Here is a 16,011-nt window from a genome sequence, read left to right on the forward strand (position 1 = left end):
ATCACAGTTTATCCATTCACCCACCAAAAGACATCTTGATTACCTCCGAGTTTTGGCAATTATGGATAAAGCTACTCTAAACATGTGTGTGAAGGTTTTGTGTGGACAACTTTCAACTTCTTTAGGTAAATACCAAGGAGTGTGGTTGCTGCATTGTATGATAGACTTGCTTAGTCTTGTACAAAACTGCCAAACTGTCTTCCAAAGTGGCTGACCCATTTTTGCATTCCCACCAGCAATAAAAAAAAATTAAAAAAAAAGACTTTTTCATCAAAGTATTTTGGTATCTAAAAAATCCGAGGGAGGAAAGGAAAGCTCCTTTCTCATAAATAAATAAATAAATAAATAAATAAATAAATAAATAAATAAATAACAACAGTTCCTTGACCTTGGAGATAAGGCATGTTTTAGCTTTCTGATCCTGGCAGTTTGCCAGAGACCTGGTGGTTGTTTGGTGAAGTTTACCGGTTTGAATTCTTCCTTTCCCTTTGCAGAATTTTTTCGTTTTTTTCTTCTTTAGGCATTACCATGACAAGAGTTGATGGGCTCAACTTTCATTGAGGTCTGCTGGTGTGTCTTATCATAGCATAGCTTTCTTTTGCTAGCTAAATTATCTCCTTGCTAATTCTATACATCTACAGTATTCAGTACCTTCAGTTCACTCATCTCCAAATTGCATCAATTGTTTGGAGCTTGTGTGGGCGATGCATTCATGAGAAGCAATGCCTAGATCCAGCTATAGACAGGAACCTGAGTTCAAAGGTAAGGATGTCCCTCCTAGTTTTATGCAGAACTGTAAGAGCATAATGCTGTGGAATATGTAAGCTATTATTATAGCATTATTTCTGTCTATCTTTTTTTGGAAGTAAACCTGATAATTTAGTTTTAATTTGAAATGATTGCTTCTAGAAAGTTTATTTTATACCTAACCACATAGGCTTAGCTTATTTCATCTTCTGTTGCCATAGGAGCAAATAGATTAATACAGTTGTCTGGGCATGGTGCAAATAATTTCTTTGATGTATTGTTTTTCATTAGAGAATGGAAAACTTGTCAATTTGAAGTACTAGAATTCTCTCACCAACTTAAATATCATAATTTTGACACCACATAATCCATCTATCATTATTTTTAGAGATATTTGGAAATTTTAACTTGATTCATTAGCATAGAGTTAGAGCTGTGCATAGAACATTTGTGTTTTATTTTCTTCCTCATGAATCTTATTGTAATCAGATGACTGCTCTGTGTGATATTGATTTTTAAGTACTATATGTGCAAAAAAGAAACTGAGGACTTTTTTTTCAACAAAATCACAGGGAATCTTCAACACACTGGCAAAGCTTCTCAAATTAACTTAGTTGTCTAGATAAAATCCTTCTCCAAGTTTGAAGTAGATACTCAAGTTAAAGGTTTTAAAGGGCTACCTCTACTCATGTCCACGTAGTGCTGAGATTCCAGAATCTGGTTCTTTCTTTGTGAGTCTTGCAACCAAGTCCAATAGCCCATGCTTTGAAGCAAGACCAATTGCCCAAGAATGGGAAAACCCTCAGGAAATCTTGACCTATCTTCAAAAGCATCAAGTAGGGAGAGAGAAAGGAGAGAACTGTTAGGGCTATTTTTAATATTATTAAAAATTAAATGGACTTCCTTGTAACACATCTGCAAGACCAGAAACTGGATATGGATTAAAAGTGTGGAATCAGAGGTCACACTTCCTGAATTTGCATCTCAGGTTCACCTCCTTGTTAGCTGTGGAATTCAGACAAGTTACTTAGCCTCTCCAAATCTCAACTGCCTCTTTTAGAAAGTGGGCTATTTCCTAGCATCATAGAAGGATTAAATGAAAATGAAAAACATAGAAAGTGTTTACCATAGTATCTGACCAAGAGCAAGTATTCAACCAATATTCATGATTACTAGTATTACCTTAACAGGCTGTCACATCTATGTGTTGTTCCCTGAAATTCCATCAGCTTTGTGTGATAACACTGTTTATCTCATTCTGATCAGAAGCTGTGACTAGCAATTAAAGATGATTTTAATTAAAATGGGATAATTAATGCATGTCTTAAAAAGTGCTGTGTGTTTGAAGAGATGTGTCAAAACAAAATTTGAAAAAACGAAAGTGACAGAAGCAGAATGAAAAGAAAGGGAGATTCTTGGTGGTGAGAAGTTTGAGGATTTCTAGAGTGGAGACTGAGCACAGGAGAAGGTGTGAAAAAAGTGGGGGAGGGGGCAAGAGGAATGGAACAGTCCTTGCCCTCATGGCCCCATTTCCCATCATGCTCCCCGTCAGGCTCTGTCCTTCAGACACAATGGCTTTCTTTCAGTTCTTCTAACACTTTATCTTCCTCCACTTTGGGCCTTTTCATTTGCACTTTCCTTTGCCTGGAACATTCTCTCCACTCCTGTTCATCGAACTAATCCTTCTGTCTTTTGGTATTAATTAAAGCATCACTGTCTTCCAGAAACCCTGCTGATACCCTAAACTAGGCCAGGTCCCACTGCTAAATTCTGCCATAGCACTAAGCTCTTGCTCTGCCTTCATATTGCTATATCCACTTGTTAAACACTGAATGTTTACCTTCCTTGCCTACTTGTAAGCTCCATGAGAACAGAGGTTGCTTCTGATGCATCAGACAGAAGGCCTAGCACATGGTGGTGCTCAATAATTACAGATTGACTCATTGATAGGGAAAAATAAACTCCAGGCCCTTCCATATTGTTCTCCATCCACCTGTCTCCATTTCTTTTGATGGCAACGGTCTTCAGAACAATGCTCATATCCCATAGGCTGGAGAACAAAGCACAGTGCCTATTCAACAAGTCATGGGCAAAATTTTCCCTTTTAGTATTCTCCATGTTTTTCTCTCCTACTCGTAAACACAAGCCTATCAATGGCCTCTAGGTTTCCCATTTGTGGTGCTGAGGATCTCCCCCATTGGGTTCCAACAGCACTGGAAACTACCATGGAGAGCAGCTCCTGAGAACTCTGAGGTCAAAGCAGTGATCAGGGACTTGGCAAGTCTGTAAGGACATTCATTCATTCATTCAGCAAAAACTGAGTAACAACGACAACCGGAACAACTGGCACCTATGGGGTGCTTATCTTGAACCATGTCAGTGAATCACCACCACAACCTTATGAAGGAGGTGCTATTAATACTCCTCCTACAAGTAAGAAAACTGAGGAAAAGGGCTGCAAAGCAACTTTGCCAAAGTCCCATACATAACAAGTTGTGAGGCCAGGATTTGAAACTGAACTCTCAACCATGCTAAAATTTTGCCTCTCATGGAGCTTATTACAGGCAATTAGGTGCCAAATATGAGACCAGATGCTGGGGACCCCAAAACAACTAGGTCTCAGACCTTGGTGTTAGGGAGCTTGAAGTAGACTGAGGAGATTCAGTAAAAATCTTGATGGTGCTGTTCTGAAGACTGGGCTAGTGGGATGTCTTCCATGATGGGATATACAGCAAGCCACCAGGAGGGTGCCTGTCCTGCTGCTTGGGGAGACATCACTTGGTAGACATTTTGATCCAATTTGCACCTGCACAGCCACAGGCATTCAAATGAGGGCTTGTGGCAGTTCGGCAATTTCTGTTCTAGAGACATAGGAAGCAAGTTAATCCTCAGCACCCCTGGGGTTTTTCCCTTTGGCCCATGGCCAACCCCTTCTTGGACATGGATATGTTTCTTGCACTTAAAAGGGAAAAAGATGGACTTCAGTTTTGGAAGCATATGGTGTAATTTTAAGTTATTAGACCGTTAGTAATGTTCAGGGCAACATTTCCAAAATGTTCCTCCAAGCCTTTGATTAAAAAACAACAGCTACAACAACAAACCACTATTCTATTAAACTGCTTAGTGTTTTCTACCTAAAAAGTGGCTAATTTGTAAATTTTGAGTTTAACAATTACAAAGACTCTAGTAAGGGTGATATTTATTGCCCATGTTTTGGTAAATGTATTTAGTGCTGTCTTTGTTCCTTGTTTTGGATTCCAGAAAGGTTTTCTATATAAATCTGTAGTATATCTTGGTGATGCCTGCAGAACCACTGTAGCTCTTATGTCTCCTCTTTGAGCTCCGTAAACACACATATATGGGTTAATGGATGTCCATGATAACTATAGATTTTATAATTTAGAAATTAAAAACAAATTAATTGGCTGTTGGTTGACCAAGCAATACAGAATAATGAATACAGTGAGACCAGATATGGATTTTGAGCTCTTGATTGTCTCTTAGTAGTTTTTAAAAATCTACTTATTGAGTTTCTACTATATACTGAGCATTGGGCTAAGCTCTGGAAATACAAAAGTGCCCAAGACAATACGGTTTTTTGCCATTTGTGGAACTTACATTTCATGGTATGAGAAAGAGGACTAAAGAAGATCAAACTGGCTGAGTGTAATGTAAAGTTTGGGGAGAGCCAAAGATGAAGTTACAGTGGAAGTCTGGGGTGAGGGATGCTTTTTGACTGTGATAAAGATTTTGGCTTCCATTCTGTGTGCAGTTAGGAAGAAGCTGTCAGTAAAATGGATTGTTCCAATTCAGGCTGCTGGCCGTGAGTAACAGTAATCCACATGAAGTAGCTCAAGTAAAGAGGGTTTATTATTGGGCAAAAGATGTGTCTTATAGAAATTCAAAGCTGGAAAACAAAGAGCAGCCAGCCCTAAAGGAACTGAAAATGGGAACCAGAAATCCCTTACTACTGAGGCTCTTCTTTCTCATGCTTTCTCTATTTTCTATTTTTTTACAAACAACCTTCCTCTATCTATCTCTATTATCTATCTATAGGGATATCTATCTATCCCTATTACACCTGTCCCCTATGGATGCCGTAAGTCCCAAGTCCAGTTGACCTTTCAGCTCATCTCAGAGCTTAGTGCCTTGGTTTCCCAATTTTAACTTCCCTAGGGTGAAATGTAATAGGCATCAGCTGATTTCCCTTTGGGGCGAAGTTATTCATACAAGGCTTTATCATGGGCATTGTGATAAGCTACCTAAGGCCACTCTCCATCCTTGACCTAGACAGGTAGGGCTAGGAGGATGATGTCACATAGCTTTTACCCCTCAAAAGTTGGAGAAAATAAGTCATGGAAAGTGATATTATAAGTAAATTTTGCAGATGTACAAAAACTTTCCTTGTCAATCCCACATGGTTTAATGAGAGTAAAATGAGATAAGATTTTTTTTTAAAGTTTTCTGTAAATTGTGAAGGTCTGGTAGAGGTTAGTAATTATTTTTGCTCACCGCCAGACAGTGAGTAATAATAAGTATATATACAAGAAAATATATTAAGGTACACAAAGAGTCTAGCGAGTAATTTAGAGAGAAAATTATTACAATTATTTACCAGCCATATCTCCTAAGACCAGCTTCTTGATGATCCTGAATACAGGTGGTAGAATTGATAATTAACTCTACAAGTTCTAGTTGGAACTAATTTTCAACTGTGCATTATGATTCTTTCAAAGCCCTGTAACATCATTTGGGGCAATAGAGAAGAAGCATCTAAAATGTGATTTGGTGACTAGAATATGCCCTTACAAAAGGGAGGACAAGAAGTTGATGTTGTTAAAAGGATATAGGCACTTCTTCCTTTGCTAATGAAAGAGATCTCTCCTAACAAGTAGATGGTAGTAGCTATTATTCTGAAAGGCAAGCTGTTCTAGGGATTGAACTACCTGTTCAGCTTGAGACATAACCAGAGTACATCATTTATAAAAACATTTCAAAGATTTGTTTTTTATTACACCATCAAAGCAGAGAAATTGAGAGCAGAGTTGGTGTAACAACTTGCTGCCTGAATGTTAAGGGTTGGTCTTAGGAAACTGAGGTGGGCAGAAGCCACAGTTTGATAAGTATTCTTACTTTGTTGGGTTTGTTCTGTTTACTTGTTTGTTTGATTTATACCTTCTGAAGTTTCTATCATGATGTAATAGAAGAAACCAAGTACAGGAAAACTAGGTCCAAATCCCTGTGGTCTCTTATCTATGGGACATTGATCAAATGACTGACCATCAATCTGGTCAATGTATCTTGTAGGAAGTTCAGCAAGACTTTTCCTATTGTGATGGAATTTGGCTTGGGTACCAGAAGGTGGTAAACAAAAGAGATGAAATACTCATGCGTAGTTAAAAAATGAAGCTTAGGCCATGTATATAGTATTTCCCAAAGGATGATATTTTAAAATCATTGTTCATCAACTACTTTAAGTATATATAAGAGGCTATGTAAAGGAAACAGAATTTCTTTGAAAAAAAAGAGAGAGAGAGAGAGAGACATGGAAGAGTGTGCTTCCCTGGATTCAAGCCCACCACTTGGGGAAGGGAATATACAGCCAAGAGGGGGTTGAACTGCTCACCCCACCTGGAAGTTGTGCAACTAGGGCCCCAGCGCTGCTATGAGACTGGTGTCAAATGTGGGGAAAGTCTTCGTCAGACACGCATGCCCCCTGCAATTCTCCTTGGTGACATCTTCCCTGATCATTCAAAATTGTAATTCCCCTTCAGTGATCCCCATCTTCTCCCCTTGCTTCATTTTCCTCCCTAACATCAATCATAGTCTAATTCATCAATAATGTATTAGTTCTTTAGTGAATTGTCTACCTCACTACTCTACAATGCAAATTCCACGGGGATGGGGTCCTTGTTTTGTTCATTGCTATAATGAGTACCTAGACTAGTGCTTGGGAAGTTGTAGGAGCTCAATAAATTCTTGAAATGAATTAAATTGTGAAGATCCACAAGGGTCCTTTGGAGTTTGGGGGAGGTGGGGTACCTAGCTCTCTTAAGGGGACAAGCTGACTTGAGAGGCGATTGGTATTGGGGGGGAGGTAGATCCAGCCCCAGGGGACACTAGGGGCAGGTGGGTCCAAAGTGTGAAGAAGGTGGTAACTGGCTCAGGTCATCACAAAAAGGGGCCCACCAAAATAGCTTGGAACACAAGCCTGTGGTCAGAGCAGGGCCCAAGAAGGAGTGGTCAGTGACTGAGAGAAAGGGTCAGTGACCAACATTGGGAAACAGAACACAATGTGATATCAGCAAGGAGGACTCTCTGAGCTAACATTGGACATCAGCCACAATCAGCGGGCCCCAAAGCCAGATTAAAAGTGTACCAATCTGATGAAATATTCCCTGCCCCTCCCTGTCCTCCTCCCTGCTCTGATGCTGGAGAAAAGGGAGCCAGTTAATGACCAGGAAGGAAGGGTGGAAGAGAAGGCAAGGGCACAGTGAGAACACTGAGCTCACCACAACTTCCCCCTGTAGGTTTCCAAGCTCGGGTCCAATGGAAGCTCAGGGCAAGGAGTTTAAATCTATTGAAAGAATAAAATCTTGATATTAGAAAACAGTATTAGAAAACACTGGGCTTGTAAAAAGTCTCCCCAAAAGAGACTTATTATAAGTGAAAGCGACAAGAGAAAGTGGGGAATCTACTTGAGATTTCATGTGAGGTTTAATTCTAAGTGGCAGGTTTAAGGGCCATGACAAGGGAAAAAAATTCCTCCCTATTTGCACCCTACTGAGTCAATACTTCTAATACTCCTAGTGTGTATGTCAAATAAGTGGGGTAAGTCCACATCCGTAGTAGACCCTCAATATATATCTGTAGTTGACAGTGATGCCCTTCCAAGAAACCTACAGAAAACATCCCCAACTGGGCTTCCAACCTCTGCCACATTTTCTTACTCAGTTTGCCTATTTCTATATCAATTTGTCTTCTCCATGAAAATTTCTCTGACATCTCCATTAATTCCAAATCTTCCAAAGTAGAGACTATAATTCTCCCAGGTAAAGACTACACTTTTATCTTCTTTCACAGTCTCACAATTCCTAGTGATAATGATGATTTTTCAAGATAGCCAAAATTGTTGAGAATTTATTAAAATACTAGACACCTTCTAAGCACTTTGCACATAATACTTCATTTAATCCTCATCATGACCTTGAGAGGTAATTATGGACTATGAAAACAAAGCTTTTCAGAGTTTATAGAACTTGTCTGAAATCATCCAGCTGGCATCAGATGTGACGTTGAACACAGGGCTAAAAGCAAGCAAGGGGAACTAGCTGGGGGTGGTCTACATCCTGATGGGAGAGTCACGCACAAGGTGGGAACATACATTCATCCTCTACTCTAGGCCTCATCCCAATATTCTTTTTTGTTGTGAAATCAGGAGGGTTAATGCAGTTCCTTTCACTGTGTTCCTTTCACAGAAAGTATATTTTATAATCTCATCACATGCCTATAAGATGAAAACCAGCTTTCTTGGTTCAGCAGGTAAAATCAATGTATCAAATAAAAAGCTTTGAGCCTCAATTACTGAATGCAATGGTCCAAACAGAAACCCTGGTTGTCCAGGCAAAAATATTAACAAGAATCCCTTTGTCTGTTTCTAATTAAGCATATCTCCAGATCGTCTGCCTTATTCATCCCACTTGGATGAGTACATGATGAATCAGCAGGCAGAATCCAGTTGCTTTTAATTTGTCTTTAAACCCTCTGTGGTCTTATGCTCCCAAAGGCAGACCATGACCCTGGAAGTGATGGCCACCAGCTTGCTAACTCATAAAGGTGAACAGATTGCATGGCTTAGCTATGGGTGAACACAGGGCTTGATAGAGGTCTGCACACCATGATACCATGTTGTACGTATCCCTCTTCCAGAATCCTCACCACCACATCTTCCCAATTAGTGCTGTGTGAATTAATAAGGTGCTACTCAAGTGTGTGAACTCTCCCAGAGAGTGAGAAAGTACTGCTGGAGAAATATTTCCATGGCCCTACCAGGGTGGTAGAATTTTCTTGTTCAGAATGCTGCATTTTACCTAGCAGATAAAACCAAATTGTTATGGTTTGGCCAGCTGTGGGAATTTAGAATTTTTGTTAGCTCTGCCTGTGTAAGTGATTTCCTAGAACACAGGTGCACTGATACATATAAAAGGCACATATCTGGGAAGAATATAAATAACAATTCAGATTTTTGTTTGCTTATTATTTATGGATCTGCTCACACGATTGGGGAGATGCTGGATCACAGTCTGATTTGAAAATGCCAGTGTGGGGACTCTTTCTTTCCAAATCCTTCCTTTAGGCCAAGGCCTGGAGATTAGATTTGGTTTCATGAACTACTGCTTCTCATCCCTTCCTGCTTAAAATCAGAGTACTCATAAGGTGGCAGAAGAGGCCTGGCAATATATACCCATATTTTGGCTGCAAAATGGGGATGGGACGGTGCAGCCTTCATTTCATCTTGGCTTTTGCACAGACTGCCATGGTGATTAAGAAGAGAAAACTGCTAATCCTCTGGAAATAACCTCTGCTATGTTTCCTATCCCCCAGGCAATTGTGTTCAGAACACAAGTACATTTCAGGGAAAGCACATGAGAAGTTATTCTCTGGATTTCGGGAAGCATCGTGTCCCAACCACTCTGAAAATTCCTTTTAGATCTAGCTGTTCTGAATATTTCACGGTTGTATATATTTCATTAATTTACACTGCTTTTCTGGCATCGTTCTTAATGCATTCATGATATTTGTTCTGTTAGGTAACTCTTGGTTAATGATGTCAGTGGCAGACTCAAGGCAAGCTAGAGGGCCATGTTGGATTTGGCTCATAATGAGAGCTCCTGTTTGCTGAACCCTGTGCTCCATGAGACCCAGAGCTAGGCCCTTAAGTATGTTACATCTGTTCCCTGTTCCCAGGCCAAGTGTATGATTATCCACAATTTACTGAGCAAGAACAGTCATTCAAATTGTGCAAGTTGCTTTAGCAAACAACCACACGTAAACAGGAAGAGGCATGGTTTCATTTGAGTCTCATCAGAGAGTTATCACCCATTAAACCCCAGAAAGGTTTCTGAATCTTTGAGCCTCACTTTTTTCACATGGACAAATTAGAAAATAATACCTGTGCTATTTATTTTCCTGGGATGACATGGAAAGCCACTGAAGTAATATACAAGGAAATGCTTGGTAAAGTAATGGCGCCATACATATGCGAGCTACAATTGTAATGGAAACATGAGAGGCACACGTATAGTCCCCCAGAGCGCAGATTCCAGAAGCTTTATGACTGACCAGAAGAAGATCAGCAGGGTAGCTAAACATCATGTTGCCTTCCACAATCGGCCTTGAAACAAATGTTTTTCCTTGCTTCTCTGTTATGCCTAGCATAGGGATTAAAACTTTTAGAGTTAATGTTGCCAGTTGTGTTGGTGACCTTCTGGCTGATTTTCTCCACAGTTCACTCCTTCTGCATTTATAGAGATCTTTTAATATTCCACTTGAACAAAAGATAAAAATAACTGAAAGTATTATCCATATCCCCACTGCAGGTGAGGGACACCTGGCCACCCCCCCCCCCAGGTCCCCTCCCTCTCAAAATGTTATAAGCTGCTGATGACTTCTGGAATATTATCATTCAGAAGAGCACTGTTACTGCCCATCCCCCACTCCACCAGAATCCATAAAACATGAACCGGCTGCATAATCTCCTGCTTAAATCTATCACTTCTCTAATCACATTTCTCTTTAACACATTCATCAGGACACTGAGCAGAGCGCCGGTATTTCTTTGGTCTTTGATTTGCACATTAAACTTTCCAGCCTTTGAATTTTTGAAATAAATGGTAATGAATGGTGATGCTTAGGGAAGGATTGAGGAGGAGGAACTGGCATGGCTTCACACAGAAGCCTCTTATTGGACCTCCGTGTCTGTTTGCTGCTGTCTGTAGTCCCTTCAAACTTGTAGTGGGTGGCCACAAGCACCATTGATGAGAACCTAGCGTAGGCATGAGATGTGGTGTATTTGAGAACAGCTATTGTCTCCTGGGAGAAAGTGGGATTCATCACTCAACCACTTCTTCCCCCTACCAGTCCTGCTACCCCTTATCTATGCTGACCTTCAGGTGTGGTCATGATATGGCTTCTCAAAAATATATATATTTTTTAAAATATATATAATATATTTATATATAAATATTTAAATATTTAAATATTTATATAATATTATATTAAATATTAAATATATAAAATATTTAAATATTTATATATAAATAAATTTATATAAATAATATACTTTATATATATATATATATATATATATATATGAACAAAAATGTGGGACACATGTGTGGCTCAATCAGTTAAGTGTCCGGCTCTTGATTTCAGCTCAGGTCATGATCTCAGGGTCATGAAACCAAGCCAGCCCCCTGTCAAGTTCCATACTGGGCTTGGCGTATGCTTAAGATTCTCTCTCTTCCTCTCCCTCTGCCCACAAACCCCTCCCCCAACACACACTTGTGCTCACTCTTTGTCTTAAAAAAAAAAAGCAACCAAGAAATTAAATGCACAATACAAAGGAAGATGTAATTCTAATGTAGGAGAAATTTTAGAATTATAATGTTAGAAAAAATTATGCCAGTAAATTTGGAAAATTAAGATGAGTGGACAATTTCTTAAAAGAAATTAATTACCAACTAAGTAAAAAAAAATTGGGAAATCCAAGTAAACCTATAAATATTAATAAAATCTGTGTGGAGGGTGACTCCAAAGCTCATGTCCAATATTTGTATGCAGTACCTTATTCAAAGAGAATAAGGAACAAAAAATCGACAGCGTTGTCCCTATTCCCAAAGGAACTAACATTCAAAGAGACAGAGTGGATGATATACACATCCCAGCATGAAAGGTTCAGCATGGAAGAGCCTCCATGTCAACCTGGTAGTAAGTCTCAGCATCAATGGTAACTATAGCAGTAATGAGCATTCCCGTCGTAGTAGGTATCAATTCGTGGGCATTTTACCATGATTTGGGCACTTCGTACACATTATCTTATTTCATTTCACATCAAGCCCATGAAAAAAGTAATATTATTCCTATTTTGTAGCTGAAGAACTGATGCTAAAGGAGATTAAGGCATTTGCCCAAAGTCATCTTGCTAATAATTGGAGGGTCTAGATCTGGACCCAGACTTCACCCCAACTTAGAATTTCAGGCTGGGTGATCTGATTTAGAGGCAATGTTCTCTTCAAGACATGAGGAGGCAGAGCAGGCCACACCATACAAAAGTTTTGATTTGGGGCAGCTGAAAGGAAATGCATCTAATCAGGTTTTGTGACTGAGAAATTTTTCAATATATTACTTTCACTGAGGATTGTTATATATCATATTCCTGTTACAACTGGGATGTAATTTCATTTAAATGTGATTCAGTGACCTTTTGCACAGAACACTGAGTAAAATTATGTTTTCTCCCCTACCTCCAGTGTCAATTAATGTAGACTTTATTGCTTTCCTCTATGTTTTTGTCACCGGGCCCTTACAATACCTCATCACCTGGATTACACAATCCTAAAAGCTTGCAATAGCACCTATCTGTTTTGACTGAATAATATTTATTTCATTATTGCTGTGTGTCCCAGAAATGCAGGGGCTGGAAACAATCCCATCCCTGTTTCCCTAGTGCCTACGACCAAGCCCAGCACATGACAGATGCATAGTAAATGTGGGAGGAATGCTTGCCTTGCCTGGTATGATGCTGAGTTTGACAGTCACATGTCTTATCATACCTGATAGAGATGGAAGTCCCAAACACAAGGAAGGACAAAATTTTTCCTCAAGAGGGCTGTTTTTCTGTTCTGTATCCATCACCTACTTTGACTTTTCCAAAGATAGAGCCATCTAAGAGAGTACAGAAGCCCCAGCATTTTGATTGAGGTGTGGAGAAATTGATTAGTGGAGAGGGAGGATTTCCAATAGGGAATTAAGGTCAGTGTTGCCCATATCATGAAGACAAAAGAGAGTATAGAGAACGTGTTGGCTGTTTTCAGCATTTTGTAATATTTCTTATAGTTTTATATCCTACTAGATTATGGACTTCTTAGTGATAGGATTGTACAGCTAGTACAAAACCTTGCCTTAAGGATGCACTAATTAAATATTTGTTCAAGTGTCATGAGACATCCATGCAACATTTCCTAACCACACATTCTGCACTGGTCTCTCTGCCATGGTCACTGACATTGGGGAGGTCATTGTTCAGTAAGGAGCTAATTGGTTACTGCATATGAGAATCAATTACAAGTATTGAAAGAAATTTTGGATAGAAGAAACATTTGAACCAAATGTTTTTAAATCAAAGATGGTAAAGAACTTTTGGCAGATAGGCCGAATAAGTACTTCAAAATTACATACTTTCTGCATTCTGGAATGAAAATCTACCACATCATTGAATCTTCTACCCTCCTCCCATTCTCTTGTATGATTGTCTTCTTCCTTTGTCCCTCCAGGACACTATGGATCCTAATGGGTTCTTAAACACTTTATGAGAATCTTAGAAAAAGAATCCCAGAATCTTTAAATGCCTTTTTTCATTCAAAGAGCATGACAAAATTGTAAATGAGCCTGTGCAAACATCAAAATGAGATACAAAAACAAAATAGGAGAAAAGGATGGAAGGTAGAGTAAACAAAGACTTAGAAACCATGTCTCCATTAGAAGGGCCACTTCTTTTAAAACAAAACTGTATAGAAGTGGTAAGCATGGAAGACCACTGTTTGACAGTTCTGAGTTATCTACTAGATAAAGTTGTTTAACTTTTTTTTTAAATTCTGTAATCTTCCTCCCCAAACTTTTCTCCCTTTCCAACACACACAAGCCCATGACCCTAACTCTGTCCGGATAAAGACCCTACATACTACAAAAATGGTGTACATGGCCATGAGGTATAGAAATTAAAAACAACACTCAGCAATTAAAAAAAATGTAATTTTTCAGAATTTCACTAAATGTATATGTAAACCAATATTAAAATATCTCTTTTCCTAGTCTTCCTTGACTTTTTCTATTTTTGGTACTCCTGCTTCTCTGGTTCCCTAAACACATGGTCCATTTGCCTGTCAGGTATCCTTCCACTGTTTTCTGTGTTGTTCACCATGCTTCCCTACTTTACCTATAAGGCCATCCATGTACATCACCTCCTTTCCTTTACTTACTGATCTCATCTCATCTCATCTTCTCTATCCCACATTTAATTTCTCTCCCTTTCAAAAAGACAGATGAACTTGGTGGGTTCTGAGTTAGGTTACTGCCATATTTGAAAGATTTTCTTTGTACCCTCAACCTATTACATCTTCTAGAATACAAAGATAAATCCCCCTCCTTCAGTCAGGGTTTTAACCCTTGGTGAATCCTTGGAGCACACATAGAATCAGTTTCCATTGAGTTCGGGTACGTATATGACTGAAATAGATATGGCTATACATACACACCATGTAATGAAGTTCTATGCTGTTAGGGATAAACTGTGGGCCAAGACTGGTTTTATACCACCAGATCTAAAATGTCAAAAAATCCCATTCCTGTCAGTTTCAGCTGGATGGGGGTTGACAGAAAATTCTAATGCAACCTGAGGGAGGTTCTGGCCAGTTGGAGAAATGGTACTTCTACTCCATCCCCACTTCCTACAAGAACATTGTCTTCTCTGGCTTAGAAGGCAGCTCTTCAGAAATGAAGTGAACTCTTTGTCCACTGTTGCCAACCAGTTTTGTTTTCAAGGAAATGGCCCTTCCACAGAAGCCATGGTTTCTAACTCTGTTTATTTTGCCTTGCATCCTGGCCCTTTGCAAAAAAATCTCTGCCTCTTCTTGCTTTAGAGCAAGATTCAAAAGAAGTCTAAAACCATCTAGTGTTTCTATCCTGCTTTCCTGTTTATTAAATGTGTTTGTATATATTATTTGATTCTTGTGATGACTATGAGTCACTTTGGTATAACCTGATACCTTGGTACTTTCTCATAAATCTTTAGTGTTTTGTCAGCTCCCACGTACTTCCTCCAGTTCATCAGGAACTCTTAAGTTTCAAAGAGACCTTGGGAAATAAGTGTAGCACTAATGCTTTGGGGATACTTACTGTAGACAGCCCTTGCTGGCAGGTTCTAGTTAGTATCTATTGTTTAGTTTTTTCACTATACTTGTTATCTTGACTTTGGTTCCCTCCAAAACATTTCCTGAGACAAGGTTTCTAGTGTAAGCAGTGTATTTGAGAGGTGAGCAGGCAACATTGGAAGTGTGAGGGAAGTGAGTCAGGGAAGGTAATAAAGCCAACAGAAGCCATGATAATGAGCAGCTACCATTGTTGGTAATAGGACTTGGTCCTGCTCCTCTGGAAAACTGTAGAAGATACTCAGGACTGACCCACTTGGGGATGAAGGGCCTGAGATATTTGTCCTCTTTGCATTCCATCCCTTGTCAGTTATGAATGGCTCCTGGGAACTCTAACTGCCTTTCTGGCCTTCTGTGGGGGGTGGGGAGTAATCAAGCAAAGTGACCTAGTGCTTCAGAAGGGAAGCCTTCACACTGGGAATTGTCCATCAACACTGCAGTTGACATCTGGAGGTGGACCAAGGCATTGACTTTTAGCATTGCCACTTAGATTCTTGAGAATCTCTGCTAACTTCTAAGCATCTCCCTATAAAAAAGAAAAAAAAATGATATAACTTTATATTGCTTGCCTTTTAAAAATATTTTATTTTTCTAGTTGACATTCTCCCTGCAGTCAGCTTCCAACTCATTCCAAACTTCTCTCTCACTATCTATCTCTCATCAGAGCTCTAGAGTTGTAGTACCATAGAATTTCAAAGCTAAAAAGGACTTTTCAATTTTTTTTTTCATTAGCAGCTCACCTAAAGTTTTACAACTTGTCCTTTGTCACAGAAATCCCCTTAACAAAGGGATATTAACTTAAAATTCAAAACACGGTATGAGTAAAGAATAGTCCATTTTTTTAACAGAACTATAAGGTGACTGTATTGTATGGGTTACAGATCCTATTGTCTGCCTTGCTCTGGGCATTGACATATGTCTTTTAAGGCATTTCTGTGTCTGATTAGAAGTAAAGGGAAGGGGGAAAAGTGGGCAGGAAAATATATTCCCAGTGCCTTTAACATCAGGATATGGACATTTCTTGACCAATACACCTAGAGATTCCTGGGATTTCCTC

Source organism: Lontra canadensis, unplaced genomic scaffold, assembly GCF_010015895.1.
Source record: "Lontra canadensis isolate GAN:19392208 unplaced genomic scaffold, GSC_riverotter_1.0 scaffold3, whole genome shotgun sequence".
NCBI classification, from domain to species: Eukaryota; Metazoa; Chordata; class Mammalia; order Carnivora; family Mustelidae; genus Lontra; species Lontra canadensis.